The sequence below is a fragment of the Mustela erminea genome, chromosome 3 (genome assembly GCF_009829155.1).
Source record: "Mustela erminea isolate mMusErm1 chromosome 3, mMusErm1.Pri, whole genome shotgun sequence".
Lineage (NCBI taxonomy): Eukaryota > Metazoa > Chordata > Mammalia > Carnivora > Mustelidae > Mustela > Mustela erminea.
The window spans coordinates 42,313,932-42,334,480 of NC_045616.1; the positions used below are offsets into that span (position 1 = coordinate 42,313,932).

At 33.5% G+C, this 20,549-nt stretch overlaps 1 long non-coding RNA gene across 3 annotated transcripts in view; it reads left to right on the forward strand.

The window, feature by feature from the left end:
- Positions 1 to 20,549, forward strand: part of LOC116586090 — a 258,554-nt gene that overhangs the window by 184,938 nt on the left and 53,067 nt on the right. For all 3 annotated transcript variants that reach the window (XR_004283886.1, XR_004283884.1, XR_004283885.1), the window contains exons 2-3: positions 6,967 to 7,088; positions 7,928 to 8,025. This is a non-coding gene — a long non-coding RNA (uncharacterized LOC116586090). The remainder of the gene's footprint in view (positions 1 to 6,966; positions 7,089 to 7,927; positions 8,026 to 20,549) is intronic.

The following is a 20,549-nucleotide window of genomic DNA, read 5'->3' on the forward strand; positions in this document are numbered from 1 at the left end:
CTTTTACTAAAGCAATAAGGAATACTCTACTGGAGGCGCCACCATTGCTTTTTAGCTCAGTTGTGCACCTGTGCTGTGGATCAGGGTTGGCAGTAGAGATGCTTTCATGTACCTGGGATCTAGGTCTTAGAGTTCATGGGAATGATAGAATTCCAGAATAGTAGAAGATGAATGTCAGTACTAATAAGACAAAGGAAAGGTAGATTTAGCTATCAGAATGGACTACAGTACCATAAGGTATGTGACATTGACTCATGGTCTGTGGTAATGGCTCAGAGATATGATGTTCTTAGAGGATCACAGGAGCTGGTGAGAAGAGAGTGGACACCAGCTCAAAAACAGAAAACCATAGTCCCTCGGATAGTTTCCAGGTCTGTACCATCAGATTTGGAGCTCAAGGATGGAAGGAGAAGCAGGTGCCCTTGAGAAAGACTCTGACATGTTATTACATGATTATGCAATAAGTTGTAATCTAAATTCCGAGAATCTACTCTAAAAAAATACTTGCGCATTTATATATATATATATATATATATATATATATATATATATATATATATAAAGCAATACACTTTGATATATTATTTGTAAAAATGAAACTTAGTAAATTACCTTTTGAGAAGGAAGTATTTCAAAATATTCATCTTATCCATAGATTGGAATACTATGCAACTATTTTAAAAAAATGAGAACCAGACTTTCATGTGCTGATAGTAAAAGATCTCTAAGACATATAGACATATAGATAATAGGACAGTATATAAACTTCCACCTAATTTATGTAATAAAACAACTATGCTTATATGCATATATATAATAGTTCAAATTCATTTTTAGAGAATAGAAAAATGTTAATGATTATTTAAAAAGCATGGTCACAGAGAAGCTAAATGTAGTTATAAGAGGGAAGTTAAGAGACTTATACTTTTTTACCCTATATTTCAATGCATTGCTTGAATCACAAAGGTGATGCATTCATGTCATGTTTGTATAACTTAAAAAAAAATGAATCATTAAAAGTATTTTACCTGTGTACTCTCTTCCAACATAATCTCCTTGTTCCTCTGACCCAGAGGTAACTAAATGAAGAATTTTGTATTTATCATTCTCTTGTTCCCTTCTTAAAAATAATATTATACATACATAAGTAATCCTAAGCAAGAATTTTACATGTGGGGTACGTTATATTCAGTAAGTCATTATGTATGTATTCTGTGAATGCAGTTTTCACTACCACTATATTAATGAGGGTCATGTGGCTTAGTTCTATTTTGGTACATTGCAACTATATTCTGTTGTAGGAATATAACATAATTTATATATGAGTTTCTCCCTTGTTTGTATTTTTTAAAATATACATCAATAAATTAAACCCTTTCTTCTTTCTCATATTGATTTTTCTGCTACAAAAATCCTTCTATATACCACTTAAATTTAATCCAAGTACTTGCGTATGTAAATTTTTTTCAGTTCTAAATGGCGCTTTTAATTGGTAATTTGATCTTTTGACTCAGAAGTGTATTTTCAGTTTCTAAATATGGGGACGGTTGGTTATTTTAAAAATTTTTTTAAATTAAAATCTCCACAGGCAGAAAAAATAATCTGGAAGTTATCTATTCTTTAAAACTCATTGAAACATGACTTTATGGTCTTATAAGTGATAAGTTTAGTAAATTCTCCAATTTATTATATTTTCTAATTTTTTAGTTCAATATTCTTCTTATATTCATTAGATCAAATTTAATTTTGTGTTATTTAATCTATATTAAAACTTCTTTTAGAGAAAGGTATGTTAAAGTCAAATTATTTGATAGTATAATCAATTAATTTTTAAAATTAGGTTAATTTTACTTTCAGTATTTTATTTTTTTACAATTAAAAAATGTAGTTTATTGTATATTTAGTATACGCCAATAAAGCTGTTTTAAAAAGGAATTTAGGTATTTTAAAACTAATTACTACCCTAAACACAAGATCAGAATTTTCACAGCTTGCAGGTTGACTGAACTTTTTATTATGGTATTGTGACCTTTTTTTAATTTCTAGTAATGTTTTTTGCTTTAAAATCAATTATGCCTACATAAGTGTCACTGTGAATTTTAGTATTTTATGTTGAATTATAATTCTTTTTTTTTTAATACCCTGTTATTTTTTTAATTAGCAAATAAGTAAAAAGAAACTTTTTTTTTTTTCCAGCATAACAGTATTCATTATTTTTGCACCACACCCCGTGCTCCATGCAATCCGTGCCCTCTATAAGCAGCCGGGGAAAAGAAGTCTGTAACATACAATGGTAAAAATATTAGATTGGCAGCTGACTTATCCACATGTTGAATTATAATTCTTACAGAAAGTTATAAATGTAGATCTCACTGAATTAGTTCAAAGTACACATAGCTACCAGACCAAGAAATCCAACATTGCCAGCATCTCAGAATACCAAAATTCAGTTTTGTCTGTTTTTGAACTCTATAAATAGAATCATATAATATGTATTCTTTTGTGTTAGGATTTTTTCTTTAGCTGTAGTTTGTTCAAGTCTTTATGATATTTCATTCTAATTTTATTACAATTTCTTTATCATTCTACCTATGATAGACACTTAAATTGTGTCAAGTGTGGAACTCTCCCAAATAATACTGCTATGAATATCACTATACTTTTCTTTTGGTGCCCACATGTTTTTTTTTTTTTTTTTTGGTTATATATTTATCAGGAAACATAATTGCCAAATAAAATACCAGATACCCAGTTAAATGTAAATTTTAGGTTGGCCACACAATATATTTTAGTATATGTATTTACCAAATAATGCATGTATGTATTTACATGAAAAAAGATTATCCAGTGCTTATATGAAATTTACATTTACCTAGGGGCCATGTAGCTTTGTTTGCTAAATTTGGCAAAATTTACATAGAAAGAAAAATAAAGTAAATTTAAAAAACTTCTTTTTAGTCAAGAAGGTATTCACTATTTTTTAGAAGCTTTTTTCTTAGGCGTTTCACTTTCAAATATATATATATGCTTGGATTAGAATTTCATTTGTATTGTGAAATTTGATTTGTCAGTTTTGATGTTTTTCTTTTCCAAAAGGCTATCCAGTTATACTGGAACACTTGATGGAAAAGACCTTTTCTTTTTTTTTCTCTCCTATGTAGTTCCACTTTGGGTTTGATCAAACCTACTAAAATAAGTAGGGATGTGGTGGGATGATATTAAATCTATAGATCAATTTGGGAAGAAAAGACAGTATCCAAACTGTGAACATGCCATATGACTCCACTAATTTAGGACCTTATTTTTTCTGAAGATATTTTAGTTGTTTATGTCTAAATCTTAACTATATTTTGTTAGATTTATTCCAAAACACTTGAAATTACATTGCTATTTAAGTAGAGCTTTGTGAAAATTTCCATAATTAAAATGGAGCCCATCTACTAATACTTACCACTCTCTCCATATACTTCTAACAGTTGTGAGATTTGTAACTGAAGTTACTCCTTGCCATTTGTAGGATTTATTAAGGCAAGAATCATGTATAGTTTTATTCATCATTGTATCCACAATGCCTAGCTCCACGTATGGCACATAGTAGGCAATGATATGGAAATTGGTTGTCAGTTCCATTTACGTAGAATATTTGCTTGATAAACATGCTTTAGAAACACAAATGCCAACCTCCACCAGATGCATAGTTACCTTCTAACAACTTCTTTATGCTAGAAAAACATGGGACTAGTCAATTTGAATTTAGATTAGGAAGAGGAAGTTAGGAAATAATTACAGGACCAGATAGGGGAAAATTGGTGAAATGATCTTTAGATTTCACTCTCAGGTATTTAAAAAGCAGGGACATGTGAACACAGAAAAACTACTAAGATTTAATCTGCATTATCAGAATCCAGAATAAAGGATGGATCCATTTTATAGACTTGGTAAGGCCCTATGTTGCACTTAGTTCAGAAATCCAGGATTTTTTCAAGGGGCAAGAGTCAAAATACTTGTAAGGAAAGCAAACAGGATAGGAAACTTCTAAAAAATACTATGTTTGAAAGTTTCTTAAATCAAATAGGGGAATATGAAACCTAATCTCAGACAAGCTGATTAGAATATTTGTCTTACTTTGTGATGCTCCGCAGAGCTACAAAGACAAAGCATGAAACATGACAATCAGCTCTTGGTTAGGTATATGAAAAACATCGTAATGGATTTTTCCAAAGATCAAAAGGACCTATCAGTCTATCAAAGACTAATTTTATCCCCCTTGTCAGAGCATGCCTACACTCTGTGAGCATTTCTGTCATCCTTCCAATTATCAGTCTTCTCCAATGTAAACAATTAGAAAGGCATAATATTGTTCAGTCTCCTTAGTGATGATTATCTTTTACAAAATAATCAGTGAAAGAACAATTAATTTTATATAATATTGTGTTAACTATACTGGAATTAAAACTTAATAAAAACACTTTTTTAATGTGAAGTAGTCACACAGTCTTTGTATATTGGAACATGTGAAGAAAACATATATTCTAAAATATAGCATCTTTTTTTAGGAGGAATGTGGTTCACTAAAACAGATGAAAACAGTATGGTAGCTACCTGAACCAAAGAGAATTAGGTATATGAAATAAAGGGATATTTTCTTGTTTCTAATAAATTTTTAAGGGATTTCTGGGTGGCTCAGTTAGTTATGCATCTGCCTTCAGTCCAGGTCATGATCTCAGGGTCCTGAGATCAAGCCCTGCATTGGGCTCGTTGTTCAGCGGGGAGGCTACTTCTTCCTCTGTGCTGGCTCTCTTTCCTTCTTTCTCAAATAAATAAATAAAATCTTTAATAAATAAATAAATAATAAAACATTCATTATCTTTTTACAATTTTCTTTGAATTTAATGATGATTAGACATAAATTTTATTTTAAAATTACACTTAATTTTTAAAAAATAGGGCAACAAAAATCACTGCTCCGGATGTCGCATGCCCCCTTCTCTTTACTTGGAGACATAAAATTATACAAGAGTAGTGCTGTGGGTAAATGCAGATACAAGTAAAGTAATGCGCCATTTTAATTTAAATCCAAAATATTTATTGCTCTTGTATAAAGTCAATAACATCCATACTGGTGAATAAGTGCTTCTGATCCAAATCAATTTTTTAAATTACATAAAAATTTATTATAGCTCATAACTTTATATTTCTCAAGATACTGTATAAATCTTTGAAAACAATTAGCAAATCCAAAAGCACTTTGTACATCTATGAATTTTTAATGCTCCTTTACATGCCATCTTTCTTCCAAGTTGAAAAAAATAAACCCTTTTAATGTCTTGTCTCTCTTCAAACCCTTTAACTTCCAGCACTAAAGGCAGCTATGTAGAACATAAATAACATTAATTTTCATGGCTTATGAATCAGATAACATTATGAATGGATTTTCAACTGGTATAAATGCAGTCACATCTGCCTCCTACAGCCATTGGCTGAAAATTTATCAAACAAACTTCTTAGATGCCATGAAGGCCTGTGAAGAAATGTCATATCTTCCTGAAGCTGAAGGGTTAATCATAAAAAAAAAAGAAAAATGTTATTTTTAAAGAAAAAAAGGATTTTGAAGATGATTAAATACATGATGGAAAACAGAAAATGGTGGTTTTATATGTCAAAAACTGTATATATTCTTCAGATTCAAATGATCTATTTTGCAGGGAGTGTCTTCACTGGACACTAGCTATTTATTAGCAAGCCTTTATAGCATGAAGTGCGTTATTTCAGGGGAGAGGGTTCTAAAAGCAGATTTATGATTAGCTAAGGAAACTGATGAATACCAACTCTATCAAATAATGAATGGCTAATACTCAATTTTCATCATTACTTAATAATTATTTTTGCTTTTATTTATTTTTATTTTTTAAAGATTTATTTATTATTTTAGAGAGAGAGAGAGTGCTAGAGCAAGTAGGGAAGGGCAAAGGGAGAGAATATCTAGGTAGACTCCCCTCTGAGCAGGGAGCCTAAGAGGGGGGAGGGAAATTGGGCTAGATCCTGAGACCCATGAGATCATGACCTTTGCAGAAACCAAGAGTCAGATTCTCAACTGACTGAGCCACCTGAGTGTCCCTTGCTTTTATCTTTAATAGAGATTTTTCTTCAATCTCCCAAAGAATTATACTCACTCATTGTAATGATGAAGGAGAAGAGTGTGTGTGTGTGTGTGTGTGTGTGTGTGCACGCGCGTCTACCTAAGGGGAATTAGACATGCTGGTGATACTCTGATGAATTGCTGAGCTTGAGAAGCAATTCATATCTTGATTTCACTTGATTTTAACTGAAGGAAGTGAATGTGTGAATTAGTGGGGTTGTAGCAAGTCAGAAAGGGAGATAAATGATAAGATGGTTTGGGTCCCAAATATTACAATAAAATAGAGTTTGAATTATGCGTAAAGAAAGCCTCCAGACTTGTTTTTTTTTTTTTTTTCCTCAAGAACTTCATGTAGCATAGCTCCTGAGAGAGGGGGACTGAAAGCTACCAGAGTGGGGAAGGTGGGCCCAAGGGCAAAACCCTCAATCACGGTGATGGTCAGAGTGGAGAAAATAAACACATATATCTTTTTTTTTTTTTTTTTTTTTTTTTGGTGACCATCTGTTTTTATTTATGTTAAGCTAAACATGACTTCATACTGATTTTCTCAACTCTTAATACGGTAACACATTAACCATTCTGAATTCCTCCCCTTATTTTTTTTATAATTTTTAAATTTTTTTCTAAACATATAATGTATTTTTATCCCCAAGGGTACAGGTCTGTGAATCACCAGGTTTACATACTTCACAGCACTCACCATATCACATACCTTCCCCAATGTCCATAACCCAACCACCCTTTCCATACCCCCTCCCCCCGGCAACCCTCAGTTTGTTTTGTGATTTTAAGCGTCTCTTATAAACACATATATCTTTGATCTCCAGGTTTGGGAGTACTGAGTGACATCACTGAATCCAAATGAAAACCCTCCCAGTGGGCATAACCAGGATTTTCAGGCAGTCTCTTAAGAGAAGGTATCTTCCTGGAGGTTGGCTTGGAGAATATGGTAAGTACTTCTATATTGCTATTTTCTGGTTTTAATTTTGTATTTTGTAGTAGTTTTAGATTTATGAAAAAATTGCAAAGATATCATAGAGAATCCACATATGCCCTTCATCTAGATTTTTGTCAGTGTTAAAATTATGTATAACGATGGCATATTTGTTAAAACTGAGGACCAACATTTGTGTACTGCTATCAACTAAACTCTAGACTTGATTCCAGTTTCTACAGATTTTTTCTACCTGTATTGTTTGTCTGCTCCAGGCTCCATCCTCAATTAACATATTGTATTAAATTATTAATTCTCCCTCTCCTTTGTCTCTCCCAGTCTAGGACTATATCTAAGTCTGGTTTTGTTTTCCTATGACCTTGACAATTTTGAGAAATGCTTAAAAATTTAAGCGTTATTGTCTTTACACATGTATTAGAAAAGATAGAAGTTTGAATTATAAGCTGGCCCTCCATTTTGTCAGATAAACACTAGCTAAGAGAGAATTAGGGAAGCCTAGCAATACTGAAGAAGATGTAGATGGTGTCTGGCTGCGGATGTCAATAGGATGAGAAAATCTTTTAAACAAAAGATAAACTGTGAGAATTGTATATGGGTTCAATTACTGGGGCATGATAGGAAACAGAAATTGCCCCCCCCGAGAGAGAGAGAGAGAGAAGACAAAGTGAGTGAGATAAACAGAATATATATATGTAGTTCAGATTATAAATAATTTAATACTAGAATTTTTTTCAATATAATTCTGTCATTCTGAAATTAGTACTGTTTTTCTGTCTTTGATTCCACATCATATTGAAGGTTTTGATAAATTTCATATCTTTTCTATTTAATAGATATATTTCAAAAATGATAGCAATAAAGTAGAGCAGATGGTAGAGAATAAACTTATTTTGAGATGAAAACTGAAGATTATGCAGCAGTCTCGGAAAAGGTAAGTCTTTTACTTCTTTATTTCTGTACACAAAAGTACTTTCCCTTTATTTCTAGAAATAGTTCTAGGCACCATTCATTGAAAGTGATCTTCTGAAATAGTTCAAACTCTCATGCACATAAAGCATTAATGTAGAATTTTGTATTATCTGTCAAGTACTGATGGACAATGAAATATGGGTTTCAGATTCATCTGTCTCCTCCATATTGTTTTCAGTCTTTAAGTGGCTTGCCTCAATTTAAATGCTATTACTTATTCTTTTATCTATTTAGAATTATTGACGGAGATGTATGGCACTGTCAAAGACAAAATTCACCAGACAATTAAGAGATGATTTTATTGGGCAGCTGCAACAGGGAAAATAGACCATATCTGAAAATCAGAGTGCTCAATAGAGTATTTTTGCCTTAGCAATTTTTGTAAGGAGAGGGAGAAACTTAGGTGCTTTACCCTCAAGATTATTTTGTATATAGGGAATGTGCCACTTATTTGAATGGGAAATGTTTATCTCTATGTCAAGCCAATTTCTAAGGGACAAACCATTCTAACTACTCACGGGACAAAAAAACATGACACTGACTAGGGATAAAAGAGGAAGGAACTGTGTCTGACTTTGTATTTGGTATAAGCAAAGGGAAGGGTCTGTTTTTTATCTTGTCAGTAGCAATCATAAAAAAAATAGTCATATGGCATCATTTCTCCACTAATTATTCTTTCATTATCCTTGCTGTGCAATACCATATTTATGACTGACTGGATCTCACATAATCATATTTTCAAATTCTGCCTGGGATATGAAGACAGGCTAGATTCTCATATTTCTTCACAAATGTGGTAGGGATGCCTACCTAGCTAACAACAACAACGATGATGACACCACCACCAACAAAACAAAACAAAATAAAACAAAAAAACCCTTTCTTTTTCCTTCTAGAGACATGAATAATATGAAGTCCATGGTATCTTGGGATTTGTATTTTAGAATTTCATAATGCTCAAACATAACAATTTCAATTTTCTGGTAATATATAGTAGCAAATGCACTATTTAGAAATATTCATTTCTTACATTCGAATATTTACTATCTCTAGAACTACCATTGAGCTGTATCTTGTTGATATTTTTTCAGAAACTTTTTTCAAAAGTTAAGTATACCTAAATTTTCAATTCAGCCTATAATTCTTGACTTTGCCATTTTGGCTGTGTCATTTACTACCAGCATCCTGAAAAGTTTTTAAGCAATGTTTTGTCATAAATTAGCCTTCGATTTTTTATTTTATATTTTTTATCTCTGTACCTTATTTATTTTATAATTGGAATTTTGTACTTAAATTCTTTAAATTCTTAAATTCTCCTTAATCCCTTTTATCTATTCCCCCCATCCAAGTCCTTTCTGGCAATCACCAGTTAGTTCTCTGTATTTAAGAGTTTATTTTTTGCTTTCTTGTTCGATTGTTCTGTTTTTTAGATTCCACATATAGGTAAAATCCCATGTCTTTGCTGACTTATTTCACTTAGCATAGTACTTTCTAGGTCCATCCATGTTGCATATGGCAAGATCTCATTCTTTGTTATGGATGAGTAATATTCTTGTGTGTGTGTGTGTGTGTGTGTGTGTGTGCACCAATTCTTTGTGCATTCATCTGATGGGCACTTATGTTGGTTCTATATCTTGGCTATGAAAAATAATGCTGCAGTAAACATAGGCATGTATCTATCTTTTTGAATTAGTGTTTTCATTTTCTTTGGGTAAAAACGCAGGAGGGGAATTACTGGATGATATGGTATTTATATTTTTATTTATTGAGAAACCTCTATACCAATTTCAACAGTGGATGTACCACTTTACATTCCCACCAATAAAATGCAGAAGGTTTTCTTTTTCTATTTGTTATTTCTTATCCTTTTGGTACTAATCAGTTGCACTGCTATGAAGTAATATCTCCTGTGGTTTTGGTTTGCATGTCCTTGATGATAAGTAATGTTGAAAATCTTTTGATGTGTCTATTGCCCATCTATATATTTTCTTAAATGTCCATTCAGGTGCCCTGCCCATTTTTAAATCAGATTTTTTTTTTTTTAGTGTTGAGTTATATAAATTCTTTATATATTGTGGATATTAACTTCTTATGAGATATATAATTTGCAAATATCTTCTCCCCTTCAATAGGTTGCCTTTTTGTTTTGTTTATGGTTTCCTTCACTGTGTAAAAACTTTTTAACTGGTATTGTCCCAGTAGTTCATTTTGCTTATGTTTCCCTTACCTTTGGAGACATACCCATAAATATATTGCTAAGGAATTAGTCATATTTTATAATAATTATGTATACATGATGAAGGATTCTGTATGAAGTGTTGAATACATACATAGATGTTCACACTACCCATAGTATGAATCCAAGTGCCATTACTAAACAGAACAGTTTTGAATTTTAGAAATGGCTTTTCTAAAATGGTGATTTTGCTTTGCATAACTTGTTTTTGTGCTGGGTTCTGGAGGGGACATATGCCCAAGGATACTGTGTTTGTTACTTTGATACGGGAGGAGAAAATTTTCCTCCAAACCATCCTTTCTTAGTTATAAAGGAAATATTAGAAGCACAAGTAGATGATGGGAACTCTCTTTTCTAGAACTTTACAAATGTTAGATTCTCTTCTAGTTTGGATCCTAAACACAAATACAGAGTTGACCTTGAATATATTCTATAAGTGTGAAGAATTTATTGAGAATTTAAATTAAAAAAACAAGAACAACTTCCATACCATCAAATAGTCTTCTTGTCCCCCCCCCCCCCAAGAAATATATTGTGTTATTTAAAGTATCATTCACTTTGGGAAAAAAAAAATCCATTCTTAGACATTTTGTAAATAACATTTTGTAAAGAAACAGTTGGTTTTTTTTTTTTAAAGATTTTATTTATTTATTTGACAGACGGAGATCACAAGTAGGCAGAGAAGCAGGCAGAGAGAGAGGGGGAAACAGGCTCCCTGCTGAGCAGAGAGTCCGATGCGGGGCTCGATCCCAGGACCCTGAGATCGTGACCTGAGCTGAAGGCATAAGCTTTAACCCACTGAGCCACCCAGGCGCCCCTAGAAGAAACAGTTTTACTAAAAAGTAAAAAAGAGTTAGAATCTGCTATTTAATTTTTGTGGAGAAGACTGTTTGGTTTAGACAATGTTTTATCTTAATCTAGTAATATGGTATTAATGTAATATATGGTAATAATGATAACGTCAGAACATGCTTTAAGAGGCAGATGAAACCTATGCAAATCTATAGAGATGTATATAATTTTTTTAAAGATTTCATTTATTTTATTTAACAAAGAGAGAGAGAGAAAAAAAGATCACAAAAGGCAGAGAGGCAGGCAGAGAGAGAAGGGGAAGCAGGCTCCCTGCTGAGCAGAAAGCCCGATGTGGGGCTCAATCCCAGGACCCTGAGATCACGAACTCATCTGAAAGCAGAGGTTTAACCTAGATGGATACAATTTTTGTATGGAGAATAATTTGAAGACTTTTTATGTGACAGGCTTAAGCAACAAACAAACAAACAAATAAACAAAAAAACATATCAATACAGATTCATAAGTATAACATGAAAAATATTAAGGTATATGTACTCATTCAGATAATTCCACTTTTTCTCCTTTCTATTTAGTTCTGGTTCCACTGTCATTTGATATGAAGTAGATAGATAAAGATAATGAAGAAAAAGCAGGGGATCCTGGGTAGCTCTGTGGCTTAGGCCTCTGCCTTCGGCTCGGGTCGTGATCTCGGGGTCCTGGGATCGAGCCCCATATTAGGCTCTCTGCTCAGCAGGAAGCCTGCTTCCCTCTCTCTCTCTCTGCCTGCCTCTCTGCCGACTTGTGATCTCTCTGTGTCAAATAAATAAATTAAATTAAAAAGAAAAAGCAAATTTGGTTTATATTAAAAGGAAACTAAATCTGTTTATCAAGGAGCAGGTAATATCCACACAGTGAAAGGGTGAAATTAATTAAAGACAGAATGAAGTTTGGGGTAGATACCAAATTTGAGGGAGCAACCCTTGAGATGATAAGAACTTTGAAGAGAAAACTGTCCAAAGATGAGTCTTAGAATATTGGTGCTGTGTATAAGGATGGAATTCCAGTTTCCAGGCTTCCTTTTCAAGCCTGCTGCATCAAAATTACATCATTTTCAAGCCTTTTGGCATTGAATTTATGCTCCTTTAGAATGTGACACCTTGTTAAAGGAGTCTTACCAAGAAAAGAAGAGTAAGTTATACAAATAAAGCAATTATTAAGAATTCTGCATCTCCCCTGCACCAGTATCACAGAGGTGTAAAGTCAGTTTCTTGTGTTAGAGTTTCTCCTGCAGCACTCACTTGCCACCCTGTGGAATTCATGCTTGTGTAGAATGTGAAGATAGTTAGAATTACTCTGATGTGGTTCTGTCAGAAAGAATGGTAATTCAGTTCTTTCTTCATCTGTATCACTTTATCCAAAAATATGAACTTGGACTGATGGAATTAAAACTGAAAAATGGAAGAAATTGAAAAAAAGGTATTCTACTCCCTATAAAAGCAAGCCAGAGTCCAGTGGATTCGCTGGGGAGACATTAGCATTGCCATTGTAGGTTACAAGTCACAAGGGATGTCCAGGAGCCCAAAGAGGAAACTTACATGAAATGCAGTGCTGAATTTAAAACAGTGGGTGATGTTCTGCCATCAATTTCTATAGACCAAATAATCATTTAATTTTGATAAAAAAAATATTTTACTGTGTTGAAGAGCAGACCGAATACCTCTTCCGTGGTACAACTGATAAACTGGGAAGTTTATCAAAAGCTTATCAGAAAGGGATGCCTGGGTGGCTCAGTGGGTTAAGCATCTGCCTTTGGCTCAGGTCGTGAAATCTAGGGTCCTGAAATCCAGTCCCACATTGGGCTTCCTGCTCAGCAAGGAGTCTGCTTGTCCTTCTACTTCTCCCTCCTGCTTGTGTTCTCTCTCTCACTCTCTCACAAATAAATAAATAGAATCTTTAAAAAGCTTAACAGGGGCATCTGTGTGGGAGAAATAAGAAGTAGGAAAAAAGTATTTTGCAAACAACTATATTAATGTACAAAAGGCTCAACCAAGATATATAAAATAGGCAAATGATGAAAAGATATAAATTGTCAATTGAGAGCAAGATAACAGAGCAATTAGAAATATTAGTACATACACTGAAGGATATATAACCTCACTTGTAATAAAAAAAAATTAAAATATCAACAAGGTAACTTTTTTTTTTTAAATTAATTCTTTATTTTTTATAAACATATATTTTTATCCCCAGGGTTACAGGTCTGTGAATCACCAGGTTTACACACTTCACAGCACTCACCAAAGCACATACCCTCCCCAATGTCCATAATCCCACTCCCTTCTCCCAAACCCCCTCCCCCCAGCAACCCTCAGTTTGTTTTGTGAGATTAAGAGTCACTTATGGTTTGTCTCCCTCCCAATCCCATCTTGTTTCATTGATTCTTCTCCTACCCACTTAAGCCCCCATGTTGCATCACCACTTCCTCATAAATACAAATCAAAACCACAATGAGATATCACCTCACACCAGTCAGAATGGCTAAAATAAACAAGTCAGGAAATGACAGATGCTGGCGAGGATGCGGAGAAAGGGGAACCCTCCTACACTGTTGGTGGGAATGCAAGCTGGTGCAGCCACTCTGGAAAACAGCATGGAGGTTCCTCAAAATGTTGAAAATAGAACTGCCCTATGACCCAGCAATTGCACTATTGGGTATTTACCCTAAGAATACAAACGTAGTGATCCAAAGGGGCACATGCACTCGAATGTTTATAGCAGCAATGTCCACAATAGCCAAACTATGGAAAGAACCTAGATGTCCATCAACAGATGAATGGATCAAGAAGATGTGGTATATATACACAATGTAACTTTTGTTTTTAAACTATCACATACCTGGTAATTGAAAGAAAATGAGGGAAAGAAAAAAAAAAAAGAGACAGAGATAATAAGTTAGGAGTTCCCTAACACCTTTAAGGCAAAATTGATAGTGTCTATACAAATTAAAATGGCAGTTACTTTATGAACAGTAGATTCTAGATGTAGTAATTTGTCATAGGATTATACTTAAAAATTATGCTTATATACAAGAGGGTATGTTTTGGAATATCGCCTATAATAGCAAAAAAAGTATAATTATGTAAATTTTAATGAGCAGAAATTATTTAAAAATTCTGGTGAGAATGTGTGTGTATGTGTGTGTTTGTGTGTGTGTCTGTGTATAATATAGTTATATACAGAGAAAGTTAGATCTTTATTATGCTGATATGAAAATATGTCCAAAATATACTGTAACAAAAGGCAGTAGGTGGACTTTTTATAGTATAATATACTGTACACTGAAAGAATAAATTGTATAAAAAAATCTGTATGTTTCTATCAAAAGATAAGAGCTGACATGAATTTATTTACCTAGCTAGTTGTTTATTGTTGCAGAATGCAATAAAAATGTTAACAGTAGGTACATATGACAAGAAGGATAGGGAAATGTGGAAGGGAGTATGGAATTTTTCCTTTCATTTTATACATTTGAATTTTAAACATACCTATTTATATTTTCAAAATCAACAGTGCTGGTTGATTGCATGGGAAATGGGGCCTTTTTTTTCTCTTGATCATTTTATATTTAAAAATTTTTAATAATATAGATACAAAATTTGCTGTGATTCTACATGGTAAAAATTAATTTTCCAGTTTATTAACAACCTCATGATTTATCTCTTAATCTCCCTGTGAGATACATATGCCATTATTTTCTTGAATCATACAAAATAAGTTCATTTTATATCGGCTTTGTGTTCTGGTTATATTTTCTTACCTTTCACAAAAGCCAATGTTACTCGCTTCTTTCTAGCTGACTTCTACAGCATTTTAAAGACACAATAAATATTCACCACTGTCATGCTCTTCAATCTGGTGATATTTTAAAAATATATTTTTCTAATGAAGCAGAATTTTTAGGATATATTGCAAAGATTGTTTTACTGTACATAGAAAAATAAGTTTGTAACACAAATTAAACCTTACTCCATACACCTTAGATTATGAGATTGCTTTCAGTTAAAGATAACTGAGTGATTTTTGTTTTATTTTTTAACTATCTATTTATCTAAGTATAATCTCTGCACCCAACATGGGGACTGAGATTAAGAGTCATATGCTCTCTGGACTGAGCCAGTGAATATTTTAAAAAAAAAAAAAAAAAAAAAAAAAAAGGAATGTCATAGTATTTACGAAGTCTCAAACCCAGTTATTTGTTGCAAAAATTTATAAATAGCTGAGAAAACATTAAATATTTGTTTAAAAGAAGTCACAGTCTCAGTTTATTCAATAGAATGTAGATTTTAGCAGATATTCCCTGAATTATTAATTCAAATACTATGTACTAATAGCATTATTACAACCTGATATATAGAAAATTGTTCAAAGGGAATTGTTTTCATGATTATCTATAAAAATAAAATTATTTAACAATATTGAAATGGACATTGGGAACCTTAATAGAATGAGTACTACACATTAGACCAACTAAAAACAGACAAGAGGTAATTTAAATGGAAACCTGTTTAAGACTAGGACTGAAGCTTTAACTAAATAATTGAATCACTGAAAGTCAATGGACTTAAAGGAGTAAAGAGGAGGGCAATAATATTCATTTAGTCAATATTAATAAGAAGAAACAATAAAATCTATCAAAAGAGCAGGATCATTTATTCTTCTCCTACCCACTTAAGCCCCCATGTTGCAACACCACTTCCTTATATCAGGGAGATCATATGATAGTTGTATTTCTCTGCTTGACTTATTTCGCTAAGCATGATACGCTCTAGTTCCATCCATGTTGTCGCAAATGGCAAGATTTCATATAAAAAATAAAAAATTAATTAAAAAAAAAAAAGAGCAGGATCATAGATTGGGTACCTTACCCTAAAATAGTACTGCAGCAGTGTTAAATAGGAAATTGAATTTATTTTCTACTATGACAGGAATATAAGTACAGTATAGAAACAGAAATGGGCCATCCAAATTTAATAACATAAATAACATTATGTAGACAGTAATACCTGAATCATACTAGTTTCTGCCTTTATTATTATTTTAGACACAGATCTCTTGAATACATTGTGAAATCAGGGAAATTTTTTTCCTCATCTAGACACTAAAGAAAAAGTTTAGAGTTACAAAAGGCTTGTTTCCCAATTTAATCATGCTTAATTTGATACTTTCCTTTTTCATTATACTTATTAATGGCTGAACCCAGCCAGATGATGTGTATTTATAAATCCATTCACTAAAATGTACTTTTCTGTGCAGTCACTCCAATAAAAAGTGTAATCCACTGTGCAGCTAAATGGCTGTATAAAAAAAAAGAACTGCTACACGTATATATATTTTCTTTCCTTCTACCTCAGAAGCCAGATCAAAGCCTTTATGTTATGTGATGCTGCTCCCCCTCAGGGCCGAGCAATAAACTCCTTAAAATTTCATACCTGCTAAGTTAACAATATAAATGTCAATTGAGTTTAGCTGAAGCGGACTTTTGTAATCAATAGCAAGGATTATAGTCAGTGGAAATTATATCTTGCTAGGTCTTGCAGGTAAGTGGTTAGTTGTGGAAAACATTTAAGTGAATGGAATGAATCATTCTCAAAATGTTGTCAGTGAAATTTTATAATTTCTTACTACTGCTTTCCAGTTGCTATTGCTGATATTGAATTATAAAACCTGGATTCTGTTCACAGTTCCTATTATGTTAGATTATCTACTCTCAACACAGACTCTCAATTTTCCTAGCTTGAATGTTTCCATTAACTTGTAGTCATCTTAAGAGGAGAAAAAATGAAATAAAAAAATGTATGTAAGCAGACATGATTTAGGGGCCATGCCATCAAAGGGATTCTATGCATGCATGTGACTGTCAAACTCTCCATTTTGTATTACCGCTTGTACAAAAACTTCAATGAAGATAAAATTTAAAGCTGTCAAAGTATGTACATTTAGGGAAAAAGAATAGCAAAGATTGACTTTTAAGGGTATTAAATGTACTAAAAACAGGATTTCTAATGCAAGACCTATCCTTTACAAGATTTTATCTCAGTTTCAGAACTGGAGTAATGCCCAGGGTTATAACCCTCTCCTACTTTAATTGTAGTGAAATTGTAGTGGTGAAAATTTTTTGTTGTAGTCTTTTCTTTTTTTTTTTTTTTTTTGTACTTTGATTATTGAGGCAGATGACCTAAAGAAATCCCAGTGGATCTAAGCTATCAAAGGAAATTCTATTTGGTAAAATTAGGGAAACAGTCAATGCTACATGGCTTATGTAAATAACTCAAGACCTCTGAATACTCAAGAGATTGTTGGCTGACTGTTGCTCAGTATAGGAAAATGGAAACGTGGGAACCAAAAGTCTTATCTCTTCCTGAAATTCCCTACAATTTCCCCTTTTTTAACTTCTTTGTCATGTGAGGTTAAGAACAGATTTGACCCAGACAAACAGTTGGTTGAACAATTATTCTTCATTAAGCACTAAAGAGATACAGAAGACATATATTCTATTTGCAGTCCTCCAAGAACTATACTCTACCAGTCTGGATTCAGTCAGGAAAACACGAGCCACTCTTCACTAAAGATAGAATGACTTTGCAGTTTCTTGAGGACCAAAATCTAGGGATAGTTTTAATCAATTTGCTGTCGCTGAAGTTAGCAAAGATGCTGTCACTGAAGTTAGCAAAATGTTGACACTGAGAGGTTTTTTTCCCCTGAAGAACTAAACCAGAGTCCCTCAAATGACTGCCTGGAAGCTGCTGCATTCTTTGAGGAATGTTCAGTCTGTTAACAGTGAAGAGGGTGGTTCTCAAGCACTTGTGAGAATGCTGTGGTGAACGTCATCTTCCCACTTCCCCTTCACTTCATCCCTCTCATAGGGAAATCCTATCCAAGAACCATGTAGTAAAGAGGAGTCTGGAAAATGTAGTTTGCATTTCCCAGGTGGGAGTGCTGCCTAATAGATACCAGATGGTCCTGTATTGTGCACATATTTGTGGGCCAAGCCTCTGTATCACCCTTTTATGCATTTTTTTAGTTCTGACCAAAAGTGAAAGCATAATGCTTTCCTTAACATGTCAGAACTATCTGTGTATAGTCAAAGGTGTAAACTTTACTTCTTCCCAAAAGGGGAAATAGAAAATCCCAAATGCTATTTTATTACTCTCTGGATAATGTTCATTTCTTTTCTAGCTCAGTCACTGTTCCTCTTGGGTATCTTGAAATTTAAGAAAATTTGAATATAAATTCAATTTTTGGTGACACCATTTACATTAGTTAATAATAGAGCCACAGGGAGAAAGATGAAAAATGGATTTGTTAATATTTACAAACTCACATAGATATAAAAACAAAAAAGAAAATCTGCATAATCCTTGCAATCCTTACTTTTGCAAAAAGTCACACTGTCTTAGTTGGCATCTATAACTTCCCTTTTCACTACCCCCTCCACATTCTGTCATCTTCAGCTAGCACAATAGCCATTCATAGTTCTTTGCCTGGTACATTCCAAAATTAATTACCAAAGGAACGTGTGCCCTAAACAGTCTTCCTTTGTGAAGTAGTTTTATTTTTTTTATGACTTTTTTTTTTTCAAACCGGAAAGCACAGATGTAATAAGAGAATCTCTTGAATTCCAGGCCTATTTCTCTCTGCCTCCATTGAATAATAGAAATCAAATTAAGACAAATCAGCTCAGCAAACAGAGTAAACTTCTTCTCTTTATCTAATGCTCCAGTGACAGAAGGAACATAAAATGTGTGGCTTTTGGTTTAATGGAATCAGTCTTGAGTCCATTGGTTCAAATATCCTTCCCTTTTAAGAACCAGGACTCCAAATCATCAGAGCCTAAAGTTGTGGCAATAGAATACAAAACTTTTGCTGATGGAAAATTAAAGTCTGTGATATGAACGCAACTACTAAGAGAAAGAACACTATCCTACTGATGACTGGTACAGAGCATGAAACACATCCAACAGGACACTTCCCAGTCACATGAAGTGTTTACCTTGCTGATTCTCTTCTTCAAATATCCTACAGCTTTTTATCAGCTTTAAGGTTGTCATATGACAGGGATTTAGAGTAAATGATGGTAATATGATTATGAAGAGAGCATTAGATAAGGCAGGAAAAGCAGGTCTATATCCAGAATAAATATCTATTCTTAGGAAATGTAGATGCTGTCATTTCTAATACGAAGGTCTATGAGGTAACCAACCTGCTATGCAAGTTAATAAACCTGCTGTCAGGTGACACATTTGTCTGAGGGAAATGGTGTCATATTGGGGGCTCATAGCTAATGATGACTGTTAGCAAGTAGGCCCTGAACTAGTTAAATCCTGGATAGAGGAAGTACCATGTTTTAAAATCTATAACTAACCTCCACTCCTGTCACCACAGTCAATTTTTCAAAAGGCCATTGAGAAAGAGAAGAGGTCTCTGGGAAGAGAGGCTGTCAGACAGACACAGAGCCAATCATCTTTCCTATCTTGACATTAAGAACTTTCTCTGTTGTAAAATGTCCTTTTACGTAATCTCCTTCCCAAACCTCTTGTCACCAGTTTATAAACTGTGTTTTTTCTACTTCATAGTGTCTAACCAGCAAGTGGGTAGTGGCATATGAATCACTGTATTTGATTTTGATCATCTGTACTTCCAGGGAATTGAGCAATCAAGACATGTTTTTTGAACTTCTGTCTACTGAGCTCTTCCTTCACCCCTAGTGTGCAAGGGGATTTTTCTATTTCCTTGCTATTTTCTACCAGTAGGTGGTACAAAGCTGAAGTTTTTTTTGCCTTTAGCGAGCTGGGCATTCCTCATGAGGTCATGCATGTGGGCTACAAAGGAGCTATAAATCAGAAGTAGAATCCATGAGAATAGGCTTATTAGGACTTGGAACATAATGTAACTTACTTGTTCCTTTTGGAGTTCTTTCAGTTGATCCCATATATCTCACTTCCATTTGATTATAGAATAGAATAGTTCTTAAGTTGTAATATTATGTACACATCGGGAATTCTACTTGAGGCCAGTGGTTTGTACTCTTTAAAGGTTTTAATTTTGGGTGCCTGGGTGGCTCAGTGGGTTAAGCCATTGCCTTCGGCTCAGGTCATGATCTCAGGGTCCTGAGATCTCTTCAAGGGCTCTCTGCTCAGCAGGGAGCCTGCTTCCCTCTCTCTCTCTGCCTGCCTCTCTGTCTACTTGTGATCTCTGTCAAATAAATAAATAAAATCTTTAAAAAAAAAGGTTTTAATTTTGACACAGTTTTGCAAAAAAATTTCACTCTTATCTGTTTATATAGATAATACAACAGAACTATTATTAGAAAAAATTCAGAATTTGAAGAATAATTGTTGCAGTCTCTCAGAAAAAACATTACCCAAAGGGTATTGGTGGCACCAATAATTGTGAGATTA